We start from the raw sequence: 15,291 nt of genomic DNA on the forward strand, positions 1-15,291 counted from the left end.
AATAAGAAAAATTATCAAAATAATCTAAACTGAAGCATCAAATAAATAGTAAACATACTATAACAAAAATCACTTAAACATTATTCTTCTTTCATTTTTAGTTGTAAAATACCTAATCTAGTTTCCAAACGACGACTTTGCCGACTTATGTCCAAAGTCAACCCTGTTATAGAATTTACCCTAGTTGGATATGCAAATTTTATCCAAGTGCTAATAATAATAATAATAATAATACTAATATTCTTTCAATTTGTGATTTCTAGAATTTGGGAAGGGTCCCTTATCCCTTGCATGGTGCATGCATGCGGAGAAGGGAGCATATAATTAATAGGTATATTCTTTTGAACATTATTAATTTTTTCAGTATACACTATTTAATTATTAAATTTATATAATAATAATATCTTCAAATAAAATAATTATTAGAGATAATATGAATGTGTATATACTCATTTCAACAATTCACATATGAAAACACAAATATCCCTATATACACTATTTATAGCGATTTCGGTTTTAACCCGACCCTTTTTGCATCTTGGACTCGGGTTTCTTGGTTCCATGTTGTTTATAACTTACTTCCCTTGTATCTCCTTAAATTTGGCTTTAAGATTGTTATGGTTGCTTTTAGGACAGGATGGTTGCTTGGTTTCCAAACTCTTGTTGCCCAGAATTCTGCTCCTCCACTCGAGTTGGCTTTGTGAACTCTCAGTATTTTGCAAATCTGCAAAATTACTGGAAGAGTGTATTCTATGCTAGAGCGGATCTTTCTGTACTCGAGCGGTCCTTCTTGCACTCGAGCATTGGTCTGTTGTCTGCAAAACTACTGGGAGTGTGCATTCTGTGCTCGAGCAAAACAACTTATTGTGTCTGACACTCGAGCGTCACTTCTCACGCTCAAGCGGACTGTGTGTATATCAGTTCGTAGCAGCACTCTTTGCATCATTTTTTCATATCTTTTCTCTCAAAACCCTAGATCGGGACCCTCTCTCTCTAAAACCACATTTTCTCTACATTTTCACCTAGATCTAGTGGTTTCTCTACCCTACTCTCTTCGATAAAAAGGTAGAGCGTCTCAAGGGCTACATTTCTATCTGAACAGAGTTGTGTTTGATCATCTTTGAAGTTTCCTCTTTGCTTTGCTCGACTTCTATCTTTGACATAGGGACTTTATATACTCTCTTATGAATTTTAACTTAGTTATTGGTTGATTGTATAAGAAATGTTGGGATTTGGGTAAATTTTAGACAAACCTAGGGTTTTTGTTTAAAATCAAAAGAGGGGTTTTCAAATAAAGGTATTGAAAATGGTTATGGGTATAGATATGAGGATGTGTTGTGTTGAATTTGTTGATTTTGACACATGGGTTGGATTTGGGAGAGAATGGGGTTTTGCCCTAAAATGTTTCAGATAATTATTTTTTTTAAATAATGAAATTGGTATTGAAAATATGAAATTAGATGAATATTTAAGTAAATGGTGAAGTTGGATGTGTATTATCTCTCACCTATGGAAATTTAGATAATTTATCTGTCTTGGAGATTGTATATCTATTTAGAAATATCTATTTTGGGCTATCGATGGAGGATAGCTATGATTGTTGTAGAAATTGCATGAGGATTGAGTGAATTGAAACTAATCTCTTAACTGTTGTCAATGAATATAACCATGTTTTAATACATTGCATATGTATGATATTTGGGAGGAAAAAGGGGATGTACTCCATGTTTGGAAGAAGAAAGAAGATGGACTCTACTGAATTAAGTTGGCCTGTGTGTTCAGGGTGAAAGTCCCGAAAACCGCGCATATACATGGGTGCCGATTCCTGCATACGAAATTCCTGTAAAATGGCAAATTGAAGTGTTTGTGTAATGGCTATATTGATTAGGGAACCACTGAGTTGTAGTCTCAGTTGGGTTTTCTAGATAACAATGGATTTGACTCATGAATTGAGGTGAAATGAATTGTTATGAAATGAATTAAGATAAAACGAATTAAGATGTGATATTTGGCATAGTATGATCTTGTAAGAATACGAATGAGTTTACCATGGGCATTGTATATTCAAATCATACTTATATCTTTGTTAAGATTCATATATTGTACTAGATTGTTTCTATTAGGTTTTGGCTCACTCAACTTGGAAAAAATTATTTTCAGGTGCTAGTGATATGCCTCCGCCAAGGACTTAACTTGAGGCTCACTTTTGTTTATTTTGTATTTACCTTTTGTACAAACCTAGGGCTTTATTTGTACTAAGCTTATGACTCATTTTGTTGTAACCAAGCACGGTCTTGGAAAAATGTAAGCCTTTAGGGCATATGAATATTTATTTAGATTTCATTCAATCTACTGCTTGTAACACATGTTGTAGATTCGTGATGAATTATTTATGAATGTATATCACATGTGTCACCTTTTGTAAGCTAAACTCTGATTAATGAAAGCATGTCGTTTCAATTATACTTCCGCTTATGAGATGAGTCTACAAATCTCTTTTCTATTATTTTTCAAACTCAAAATATTATTATTTTGAAACATTTAGGGTTTTAAATTATTGAAATCAATTGATTTTAAAAATTTACTTACTATGGATGACATTGATTTATGACAAAATAACAATGAAAATGTCAGTTTACTTTGTTATTTATTTTGTTTGTATTGATTTGGAACAAAAGACCGATGTTCATCCTTACAGTAATGGTTTATTCGTTCTGTATGCACATAGAGTTGAACATTTACAACAAGTTCAATTATTTATATTTAAACATAATCCTTTTGTTCATGTTGTTAAAGTTGAACAAGTATTAAATGTTCATACATACAAAATTAAATATTTTGGTTTTAGTTCGAATATAAATTTGTCAACAAAGTTTTTTCAACATTATATTTATGAACAATACTAAAATGGTTTTTTATTTAATTTTTTGCTAAATACCACACCGATTTAAAATTTCAATTCATCGTTTAGTTTTCATTGTTTGCTCTCACATTGCTTCTATAGATTCAACACAAATCGAGGACACACAGGAATCTAAAATTACCGTTAATTGTATTTTGTGTCGGATTGAGTGGTCAAATAGCCCTCAATATTTTTATTTATTAATGACAATTTGTTCATATAGAATGTTTTAATTTATTATTATATTTGACTAACATTTTATTGTTTATTTTTTTATTTTATTTACAAAAAAGATAATGGGTGTGATTGACCAAGTAGACTAAGTAGTTTGATTTGGTCAAACCACTGTTAAGTGTTTTCCTACTTAATATGAGATATGTATGTGGATAGGGATAGTGTGGTTATTATTATTATCTCCTAATAAAAAGGAATTGTTATAATATGGATAAATGGTTTAAGATTTGGGTGAGTGAAACAACCTCAACAATCTAATTTATAAGGAATCTATTTTCTAACGTGTATACAGATATGGGTGTATGAAACAACCCCCATAATCATATTTTCTAACATATACTTCTGTATACTTATATATATTAGTTGTTGGGCACGTGCTTTGCACGTGACATGTAATTTTTCATTAACTGTTAATACTGTAATTATGTGTGTCTCTTAAATTGATATATGATATGTATAAAATATATGAAGACCTGTATGAATAAATTAATTTGTATCTAAAATACAACTAAGTAATAAATGAATACATACTTGGTTGAAGAACTTAAATAATAAATAAGAAATTTTATAAATATAAACATTAATTTATAACTAGATTGTTGAGATCACAATCTTATCTTAAATAATAAACAATAAGCATGTCCTTTAAATATATAGTATTACACAAATCTTTTTCTATCAACTTCCCACTTCAATTTTCCATAGCTCATTTACAATTGAAGGTATGAAATTAATTCACAATTACACAATTTTATTTAATAGGTCATCTCATAATACAAATTCATTAAATCCATTATTACATATTATTTAAATACTATTGGTGTAAGAATGCATTAATAGCAATATGTAATATATTTTTATACATCAAAAGTTGTTGAGCCTCGTTTCATATGCCACGAATATCTTGTATGATGAAAAATATAATATTAGTCATTAGTATATTTTCATTTATATAGAAAATGTGGAATATATTTTTTAAGAAAATTGAATGATATTGTAGCTTAATATTTCGATCGATATATGAATTTCATGATTATTTTCACAATTTTTATAGATCCATACTTATACGTGCTTGTAAGGTCACTTTTATGAAACTGTCAAGTTACATAATTTATTATGCAATCTGTAAGTAATCAACATATAATAAAAATTTATCAAACATTTTTATTTGATGTACTTTCTTTCTGTATTATTGAGTTGTTGCGATAATGTTTGGGCATCATTTGATTTTTTTTTTTAATTTGTCTAAAATGTATGCATGAGGTACATTATTTTTTTGAATTTCGCAACAGATATGACAATTTCTACTTTAATTCGTCTTACTTTGTTTGAAGAATATATTGCAATAGATCTCTTGTAGTTTTTGTTTTACTATCTTCTTCTTTTTCTTCTTGCTCACCATTTTAACTCATTGCAATAAAAATATTTTGATGAATAAGAGTTTAAGGCGATATCATCATATTGTTATGAATTTTAAAATCTATTTCCCTTAATAATGTGATTAGTACAATTATTGTTGTGATGAAGGTGTTTTGCAAAGTTTTGGTTTGTTATTAAAAGTGTTTGTTGTAAATACTTATTTGTATAACATGTATGTATATATGTATTGAATACAAGTTGATATGACAACAATACATAATTCCATAATTTTTTCCAAACAAAAATAACTATATTACTAAAGCGATACATGTTAGAAAATTAAAGTATCCAATGATAATATAGCATTATAGATTGACAATGTAGGAATACAGTAACATATTTAAATTTACATTTATATTTTTTTTTATATATTTATATATGTAGACATTGACATATATAAGATATCACAAAAGTAATATGTAAAATCTTTTGTAACAATATAATATATGTAACAATGAGAAGTTAATTATTCATAATTAAATAGTTGGTTATAATGTAGATGTCTAGTATTACATTTTTGTGTGTATGCATCATTTTTTAATTAGATTATTAAATTCACATAAAAATTGAAAGAAATTTGCGAAAATTGTGTAAAATTAGAGATTAATGACGAAAGACTTTTTTTTTTTTTAAGTTTATAGTGTTTGGTTTGATTTGATTTGTTTTTTCAAGCTTTTGTTTTGAATTTTATGATTTTCATATTTTTTGTCTTTGACACTGTTTTTTTTTTAATAACCATTTTATTTTATTTTTTAGATTCACTTAATTTAATACTTTTTAAAATTTTAATTTTACTTTTAGATTTAATACACTCAGAAAATAATTTGTTGTGTATTTTTTTGGAAAAGCCATAATAATAATAATAATAATAATAATAATAATAATAATAATAATAATAATAATAACAACAACAACAACATGTATAATAATAAAAAAAGCAGTTTATGTTTGAATTATAAATTTTTTTACCAATATTTTACTTTTTAATTCTATGTAGATTATTAGATATTAGACTTCATGTAAAAGTATAATTTAAATCTAAAATATGAAGAAATTCTAGTATTTTTAATCACCAAAACTAAGAAAATATGAAAAATTAAAAAGCAGATTTAAAAAAAAAAAAAAAATCAACGAAAGTGATTCATGTTTAGAATTTTGAGATGCAACACAAATTTTTGTTTTAAAAATGCATGTGCTTTTCTCTGTTTGGATTCAAACGAATGCATATTATTTTAAATTCAACCAAAATTATTTACAATGATTTGATCCATGATGGATAATTGTGAATATTATGTATATCAATATAGAAGTAGACACAGGAAAAAGAAAGAGTATTTTTTTTTTTTTGTTCTTCAATCATCATCAATGTAAAAAATATTGAGATGGTTTTTTTTTTATATATAAATAAGAAAAGAGACAGTTTGTTTATATTTATATAGGACTCTTAGAAGCAGATATATCATTTTTGACTGTTCAACTTTAAAAATAAAGAGATAATTGGTTTATCTAGGACTCTTTATGACTTTTAGAAAATATGGTAGATTTGAGAGAGTAAAATTGAAATTTAAAAAAATAAAAAAAAAAACATGGCAAACTCTTTACGCTTTTATAATAGTAGTAGATGTGATCCTCAACCATGAAATACACACAGCAACCCAAGCACAATATTTATAATATCTTTCCATTATCTATTGCTTCTGCAAACCTTTTCGCCTTGTTTGGTTTAACTCTCAAAATTTTGTTTGGTTGAAAAAAATTTTCACTTTCTCTCTCTTACACATCAATCAATCACTTTTTCTCTCTCCTGTCTCTATTTCAATTACTTTTTTTCTCACACACATCTACTCAACTGCAACAAAATATCAAATCATCTAAAACCTATTTGCAAAATATACAACCAAACAAAACAAAAAAAAATTCTAAACTCTTTTCCCAAGATTTTTTTTTTAAAATTTATCTCCCAAAACCAAACCAAACACACCCTTTAATTTTCAGATATCAATTCAATTTTGCTATTGCTGCAGGACATCACGGTGCCATTACAATTCAAGTAATTCCAGCGCGACACCAATTGTCTTCTATCATTTTGGACCTTATTGTCTTTTCAACTTTGATGGTGTGTATATCATCTTGTGTTAAGATGTATATTGTGTTGTGTAGGTTAGGCTAAAATAGAAATATTATGGTGTGTATTGAGTGAAAAATCAAAAATTCAAAATACTATTGATGTGAACTAAGCAAGGATGCATACTGAAAGGATTGATGGTGTGTAAATAGAATCACCCTAATTAATAAGATCTTATGGATGATATGACAATTCTAAAGCTTCTTTTTTTTTTCTTTTTTTTTTTTATCAGCAAAGAAAACCTTTATTAATGAAGAAACCATATATTACATATGAGATTACATAAATAAGAATGGGGGAAAAAAAAAGAGAGAGAGAGAGGAAAAGAAAGGAAATCAAGCATATAGTGTTGGTGAGAAACCAACACTAGCTCACAAGACCACTTGATGCCACCACCCATAAACTAGCTAACAAAAGCTTATAACCACTAAATGCTCCAGCTATGCTTACGTGTTGCCATCCAACATCTTTCTTAGACCAAACCCTCCTATTTGGATCTCTCTTTGTCCTTTAGCTCTAGCTCAATAATCTTGTTTAGCACATCATCTTCTTTCTCATTGAAATTGATGCCAAGAGATTGACCTAATTGTATAGTGGCTTTAGCTTCATTGAGAAGAAGATTGTTCAGACTAGTAACACCCTCAGACATATCTGAACGTGCTATCGCAGCTACTACTGGTCTGAAGATGACAGACCTAGAAGTGTGTTTGCTGACTGCTGCAGCTTTCTGCTCATGAAGTCTAGCAAAGCTGGTGAACCCCTCTAACTGAACCTTCTTCTTTCTTTTTCTCTTCTCATTCCGCAAGAGTTTTGGGGCAGAAGCAGGTTGCCCAACTAAGCCTGAATGATTTAGGCTCAGAAGACCCTTCCTATTTAAATTCTTACTAAGAGCTTATGTCAAATCCACTTCAAGATTGATACCAAACCCAATTCCATCTCTAGATCCACTAAAGCTTCTGATAAAAGCAGGTGTAGAGACTTGCTCAACATTAAAATTTGGGGTGTACACTGACTTCTCCAACATGGTTTCCTCGTCAACTGTGTTTACCTCCTCACCCAACTAACAATCACTAGACCCTGTCATCTGTTCTACCTCCTTGGTACATACTTCCTCTTCTCTGTTGAAACCTCCATCCTACTTTAACTCCTCAACGACTATGTTTACCTCCATCACATTTTCTACCTCTTTCTCCCTTAAACACTCCACTGGACTTGTTCCTTTCACAACACTGCCACAGATTTCGTTGGAGCTGCACTTTTCCAAGCCATTGTGCTTCAAACTACTAGATTCTGCTAAATGTTCTTCACACACAAGAATGAGATGTAGTTTACCCTTGCATTCCAAAGATATAGTTTTGTTAATAATCTCCATACAAGATGTAGCCACTCTGATTCTGGTGTGGGAGAAGGATTTTGGTTGACAAATATCACCATCCAAGCTAAGAACAATACCCCACATGCTTCCAATGTTATTGAGTGTGCCCCTGTTCCAGAGATTTAAGGGTATGCCATAACACCTCAACCATACACATCTATCTTCTTCAAGATAAAATCCTGACTTCCATTCCACCACAAACTGACTCCATTCCTTAAACCATTCTTTAATATTGCAAATATTTGATTTCAGCTCCTCTTGAGATTTGAAAGTTAATACTATATCTCGACCTCCCCCTTTTCTGACCATTACTTGATCCAAACCTTTCTCCTTCAGGACATTTTCAATGTTAATAGTAGAGTATTCAGTATTAAATCTGACTATTACACTATCATAGAGCCATCCAAGATCATCTTCATTGGCTTTTATGGACAAACTTGTTTTCCCAGCTACAGTGGGTGTGACCCTTTTTAATACTTCAGCGAACAATCTTAGGCCTGAATATGGGATTTCATCCCTGTATCTGATAGTTTCAAGAGGTCTTCTGATGGTATGGGATTCTCTCTTGCTTTATTCAACTCTGATGCACCTGTCCTTGGTAGCTTTTTTAACTTCTAGCACCCTTTCATCTACCAACAGACCATTCACTTTTTGGATGGCAATGTCTGCTGCTACAGGGCAATTAAATCTCACAAATCCAAATTTTAAGTTTGTTACAGTCCTTTTTTTGAAGGGAATAAAAACATCCTTTACTATGCCAAACTGTGTGAAAAGTTTGAACAGAGCTTTGGCATCCATAGCTGAAGGTAAATTATCCACAAACACGGTGAACAAACCATGCTTAGCTTCCTTGCCTTGATCTCCATCTCCTTCCCTCGCCTCACTGCCGGAATCCAATCTCCATTTCCTTCTTGTGGCATTACATTTTCATTGAGGCATATTATCAAATAGGTGAAGGGCAAAAACTTATAATTGGGAAAACAAGACCAGCTCCTAATCTTTGTTTCCCCCAAATCACAAAACCCAGATGAAAATAGAAAGGTCAGATAGTATAATAATAACCTTACTCGAATGAAGATGGATGGTAAAGTTGAAGGTGTGATCAATTCTAAAGCTTCTTAATAATAAGCCCAAAAAGATAAGATATTTATATGTTTTTATTTATTTTTTTACATATTTTCAATAGCAATAATAATTTTACAGATTTTAAAGACTGCTTTAAATTCATCTATCTAACAAAAAAAAGAAAATGCGTTTAACATTTCTCTAATTAATAATAGAGCAACCTTCTGGCCGTTGCACCAAAGGCAAGGAAAGGGAAAATCAAAAGGGTTGGATTTCTCTCAAGTTTATATTTTAAACTAGAGAGGCTCGTAGTGCCACAACAGGTATCGTTCGATAATTCAAACTATTCATTTTGCAAGGCTTTCAATACATACCATTCATGAAAAAAATTGAGTTGATCAGATAATTGTCACTATTTTATTTTATTGATTTTTTCTCCAAAAAAATGGACAACAAATATATTATTGAAAATATATTATCAACAATTTTTTTGAAAAACAAAACAATAAAATAAAAAAGATTACAATTATCGAATTAACCTAATTTTTTTTATAAATGATATATATGGAGAGCCCTACAACATGAATAGCTCAAATCATTAAAACGAAATATATGATAAGCCCCACGGACCATTCAAATTCTCTCAAATTAAAATATGAACTTGAAAGAAATACAACTCAAGCAATCAAGCAATCAAAACTACCCTTCGATTGCAGCAACAAACTGGTGGACATGGGACAACAAGCAAGCGTCTTTTTTTTATATGTTTTTTTTAACAATAATGTTGTAATGACATGTCTGTATATCATATTGGAAAGATTTGCAAATAAAAATTTTAATAAAAAATTTCACAACAGTAATATAATAATAATAATATTTTAAAAATTATAAATCATTTTAATAGACTTTTTAATTTGAAATGAATAAACACATATTTTGTGATGAAAGTTATATACTTTATAAAAGTTATAATTTCTACCACATAAAACATTATTTTGATTATCTATAATTTTAGGAGTGGACACCATAATTCCAACGTTCATGTTTTTTATCACAAAAATTGTAATTTTTAATATAAAAATTATAATTTTTTTTTTTTTTGACATATACGAGTATGTATAGTAACATTTCCCATCACTTAATTTAGACACAAGTAGAAAACTTTGTTTTGTTTGGAGAAATTTGGACTGTAATACTCTCCATTGCATATTTGTAATGAAGAGATTTTATTTCATCATTTAGAAGTGAGTGTAATAATTTTTTTTAATTTAAATTAATTATAAATTTATATTTTTATTTGATAATTATTAGGTACATAATGAAAGTTTTCATTAAACAAAGAGAAAAATTAGGGATCATGAAAAAATTTTCATGAAAATGATCATGAAAGAGTTATGATCCTTGGATTATCTTGATTAGTGTGTGGTGCTTTATTCTAAGTGTAATGCAAGAGTTACAAAACTTTCATGATTATTTTTATGAAATATTTTTCATGATACCTAACATTGTTGTTAAACAAAAATCTAGAAATTTAAATCTAATGGGAGGATGATGGCAAGAGGCACCACCACAATTCTCAAGTGGTGAGATAAAAACAAAGAAGTGAAACTAAGATGAAAAACAAATTCTGCCTTGCCTCCAAACGGAAAGCCAATGAAACCGATAAAACTGTCAGAGAGAAAGAAAGAAAGAGAGAGAGATTCCCATTTTCCAATCTACACATCTCTGCCCACCAATCAGTCTCATTGCCTCAGCATGCAGAAACTTATTGGAGGATACTTACTGCTCTCTCTCTCTCTCTCTCTCACTTATCTCTTCTGTTCCCAAGCCCATACATATTACATACACACCTTGCACGCTTTTTAATAAATCACAGAGTCACGCACAGGGAAGCACGAAAAATTATTCAGTACTCCTTCAGCGCGTTTATATTTTATATTTCTTTATTAATTATTATACATTATATTTTCTCATATTTTTTAATTACTCGACACAAAACTATAAATCTTATATTTTCAACCAACTACGACATTATAAAATAAAAAACACCTAATAACCACTCGGGGAACACCCGTCTTCACATTTTCCAACTCTTAGAAAACATAATTCCAGTAGTAGCATTAGTTGTGTTGGAAATGGTTAATTTTTCCTCAAGTTCGGTCTATTTTTTAGGTGGGCCCCGAGTGTCGTTTTACTCGGGTCAAAGTGGTAACGCGTTCTATGCCGCGTTGTGATTCACGTGGTATATTTGGTTGCTCAAAACCATTACCGAGTGAATGGGAAATTGAAGCCAAAGTGTGCTCCTTGGAAATGGAGTTTTGGTGGAAATTCCTTAAGGTTGTAAATTGGCTTGTCCCACATTGATTTGGTGGGAGGTTTTGAAAGGGTTTATAAGGCTTAGGGTGAGATACTTGGGGTGTGCCCCAAGGGGTACCCAAGTGTTTTAGAGGGAGAGGTTATGGGCAAAATGGGCTAGACCCATTGGACCCAAAAATCACCACACACGCGCGCGCCGCCGCCGTCCGTCCGGGCGGGTTGGGCTTCTAATCTTTTTGGGCCAAAAACATTTGAATTTAATTTTATTTTTTATTAAAATAAAATCCAGAATTCAAATTAAATTAGTTTGGATTTTTTGTTCATCCAAACAGGGCCCTTCCCGGTTTCAAACAGAAATAAACTGTTTTGGAATTAATGCACACCCAAACAGGGCCCTTCCCGTTTTACTATCTGTTTGAATTAATTCAAATCTGTTTGAATTCAAAACCCAACAGGTATGATACCTGTTCAATTCAAAACCAAGAGATACATACCTGTTTAATTCAAAATGAAGAGCCACCTTCACATCTATAAATAGGACCACCCTCATTTGATATTTTGCATTCAGAAATTTCGTATTTCACTTCTGTTTTCTATTCTTCATCTTGCTGCATTTTATTTTCAAAAGAAAGAGTGTAAACACTTAGTGTGTTCGTAAGGCAAACAATTAGTAGTGCTGCTATTGTTTGTGGAAGATCATTTCATCCTGGGAGATAGACGTCCGAATTCTGAAAGCACCGTGGAGAGGACGAATCTGTCTTAAGGAGACAGTGTTAAACACTGGACTTGATCAGAAAAATAATTCGAACAAATTAAATCAAGTAAGTTATTTAATTACTTTCAGTGTTGTTTTTATTTGTTTATTTATTCAGATTTTAATTTTGTTTTTGTAACAAAATAAAATCTATTTTTGTTTTTATTTATTTATTTTATTTCGAGTTTGATTTTTGTAATCAAACATATTCTCTCCTTTTTCTCTATTTCTTTTATTCTTGTTGTTGTTTTGTACACAACAGAATTAAATCTTTTTAAATACAGTGAAGATTGTCCAACAAGTTGTAGTAGTAGTAGTTTCTGAACTCCCTCTTCTACCTCTTTTGATCAGAGAGAGATCTAAAGCCAAAGTTCAAAGTCTGTAGATTTGTATCACTCACTCTCTGTCTCTCTGTGCTCCCTTTGCTCTGCCATTCTGTTCAATCTTTTGAAGGTCTTCTTTTAGCAGTTCCACCGAAACTTTTTTATGTGAACTTTACACATTACATTAATTGGCTTTTGAATCATTTTTCTGGTAGGTTTTTACTATAAATCTTGATTTTGTTACAGATGGATCATATGGATATGGAACATGAAGTGAAGATGGCAACAAACAATGAAGACGAAGCCGCTGGTGCTGCAACAAAATGATTTCCTTGTTTATTTTGTTCAAGAAAGTTTCACAGTTCACAAGCATTGGGAGGACATCAAAATGCTCACAAGAAAGAGAGAAGTGCAGCTAGAAAGGCTAAAAGAGCTTCTGAGTATGCAATGACCAACTCCAACTCCTCCTCCTCCTCCTCCTCAGAGCTAGTTTTTGCTCCCGACGGCCTTTTCCGTCCTTCGATGTATATTCGTGCTCATGCAGCCGGCCTAGGTTCATTTTCAGGCCAACAATTGTCGTCGGATGGGTTTGGATCAAATGGTGCAGCTCGGTTTGAGAATGTAATGTTGTACCGAAGAGGCAACTATATGAACTACTATTATTCATATGGTGGTCAATTTGACGAAGACAATTGCCGGAACTTGTGGCAGAGTAGTGGTAGTAACAGTAGTAGTAGGCGATGCAAAGGACGACTCTCCCAACATCTATCCACAAACAATGAGAATCATCAAGTTGAGACTGGGCTTAGCGACAACAACAATCAAAACCTAGATTTGTCTCTCCATTTATAAAAGAGTAGTGTTACTCTAATATAAAAGGTAGACCCAATTTTATTGCAGTCTATTTTAAGGCAATTATATTATTTTATTTTTTTAATTATCGATTAATCATTTTTTTTACACATCACTAAATCTTAATTTTTTTTTTTTAATCCCTTTTATATCATTTCTTCTTATAAAATCATGTATAAAGTGGACCCGAATGGATGCAGGGTTTGGTCCATATAGATGGGTTGGTTCAATTTCGAGAGAGCTATTATAATTACCTTTTGTTTCCATTATGTATGTCTTTTTTAATTAAATAAGACATTTCATGGTTTTAGGGGTTAACTCGCAGCTTTTATTGAAAATTAAGTAGTATTTTTTTGGAAGACTTTTTTTTTTTTTTTTAACACATATCGGTTATAATGATTTAAATCATTCATTTTACTAGGTCATATGTGTTGATTATTCATAATAAAATTTCAATCACATTATTTTGTTATATATATATATATATATATTTTAAATGAACAAATATGACTTTTAGCAAATATGGCTTTTAGTGATGTTTTAAAAATGCCGCTAAACACTTTTAGCACTATTTATATAGAATGCTAATGGTAAAACATTTAGCAACATTTTATAAAACGTTGTTTTACGATTGCCGGTGGTGTACTAACTTAGGCAAGATGACGTTAGAAATACTTGTAATGATGGTTTAAAATGCCATTAAATAAGAGTTTCAAATGCATTTAACTTTGCCAGCCACATTAAATTTCAAATTAGACATTTGACAACAAAACTCAATACTAATCCATAAAAATATTCAAAACCAAATTATAATTGGACTAAGAACAACATAATTACAAAACACGAAAATAGAATAGCTTTTGCATCTTGTAATCTACTAAGTACAATTCCTCAATATACATTTACATCTATTGAAGAAAAAATAGAAACAAATTTGATATTTTTTTTCCCCATGAACTAAAACCAAAAAAATCACCTTATCTTAGTATATCTCAATTTGAATTTCTATTGCTACAAACAAAATGTGAAAATTTGGTACTGCTCGAAACAACATAAATCACCAAACATCTTTGAAATTGTCTTCAATGGTTGTAGATAAAAAATGAAAAAAGAACAATTTGAAAGGGTGGATTTGTATCTTTCATTTAAAATTTGGGGCTAAAATGTAAATTTTTTTAAACTTTTTCCGTTTCAAATTTGACGGTTGGGGGAAAATTGATATGATTTCAAAAATTTTGGAGTAAAAATTGAAATTATTCGAGGTATGAAGATGCAATTGATTATGAAGGTAAAGTATGGGAGTAAAAATGAAATTTTCTCCACTTATAAAAAGAGTAAGTCCATTTTAAAGACAAAAATGTCCTTCTTACATCTTCAAATTTATAACAAAATGTCATTCTATTGTTTCTCACTACTCTTCTCCTCCAACTATCATTAGCAATTCCTTTCTCCTGCTCTTTTTTTTTTTTTTCCCCTCATCATTTTCTCTTATTCTTTTCTTTTTCGAGCTCCCCTTTGTAACAACTTCGATCGGTAATTAACCCATAACCCATGATTAAGAATGCTCATTAAGTTTTAAGAATGAGATTATGTGTTAATTGTGTGATTTGCTTGTTATTTGAATTCCTATCTGTTAGCCAGAGGAATATCTGTTCAGAACTCTGCTTTGTTCTGTTAATTAGAGGCCTTATCGACATCCGAATATGAAATTGACTAAGTCAACATGTTATTTAAGATTTTTAGAATTTTATGAGAAGTTTAATTGAAATCTGATTCGAAATCAAATAATTAGAATAAAATCATATCAATTGATTAGTCCTAAACCAAACTTAATTAACCAACATTAAACCAAACCTATAAAAGGCTAATCTTGAACATTCTATACACTTCCATTTCATTATCCTTGCAAACAAAATAGTAAAAGAG

This window comes from Camellia sinensis, chromosome 3 (assembly GCF_055761805.1).
Source record: "Camellia sinensis isolate YWXY chromosome 3, ASM5576180v1, whole genome shotgun sequence".
Lineage (NCBI taxonomy): Eukaryota > Viridiplantae > Streptophyta > Magnoliopsida > Ericales > Theaceae > Camellia > Camellia sinensis.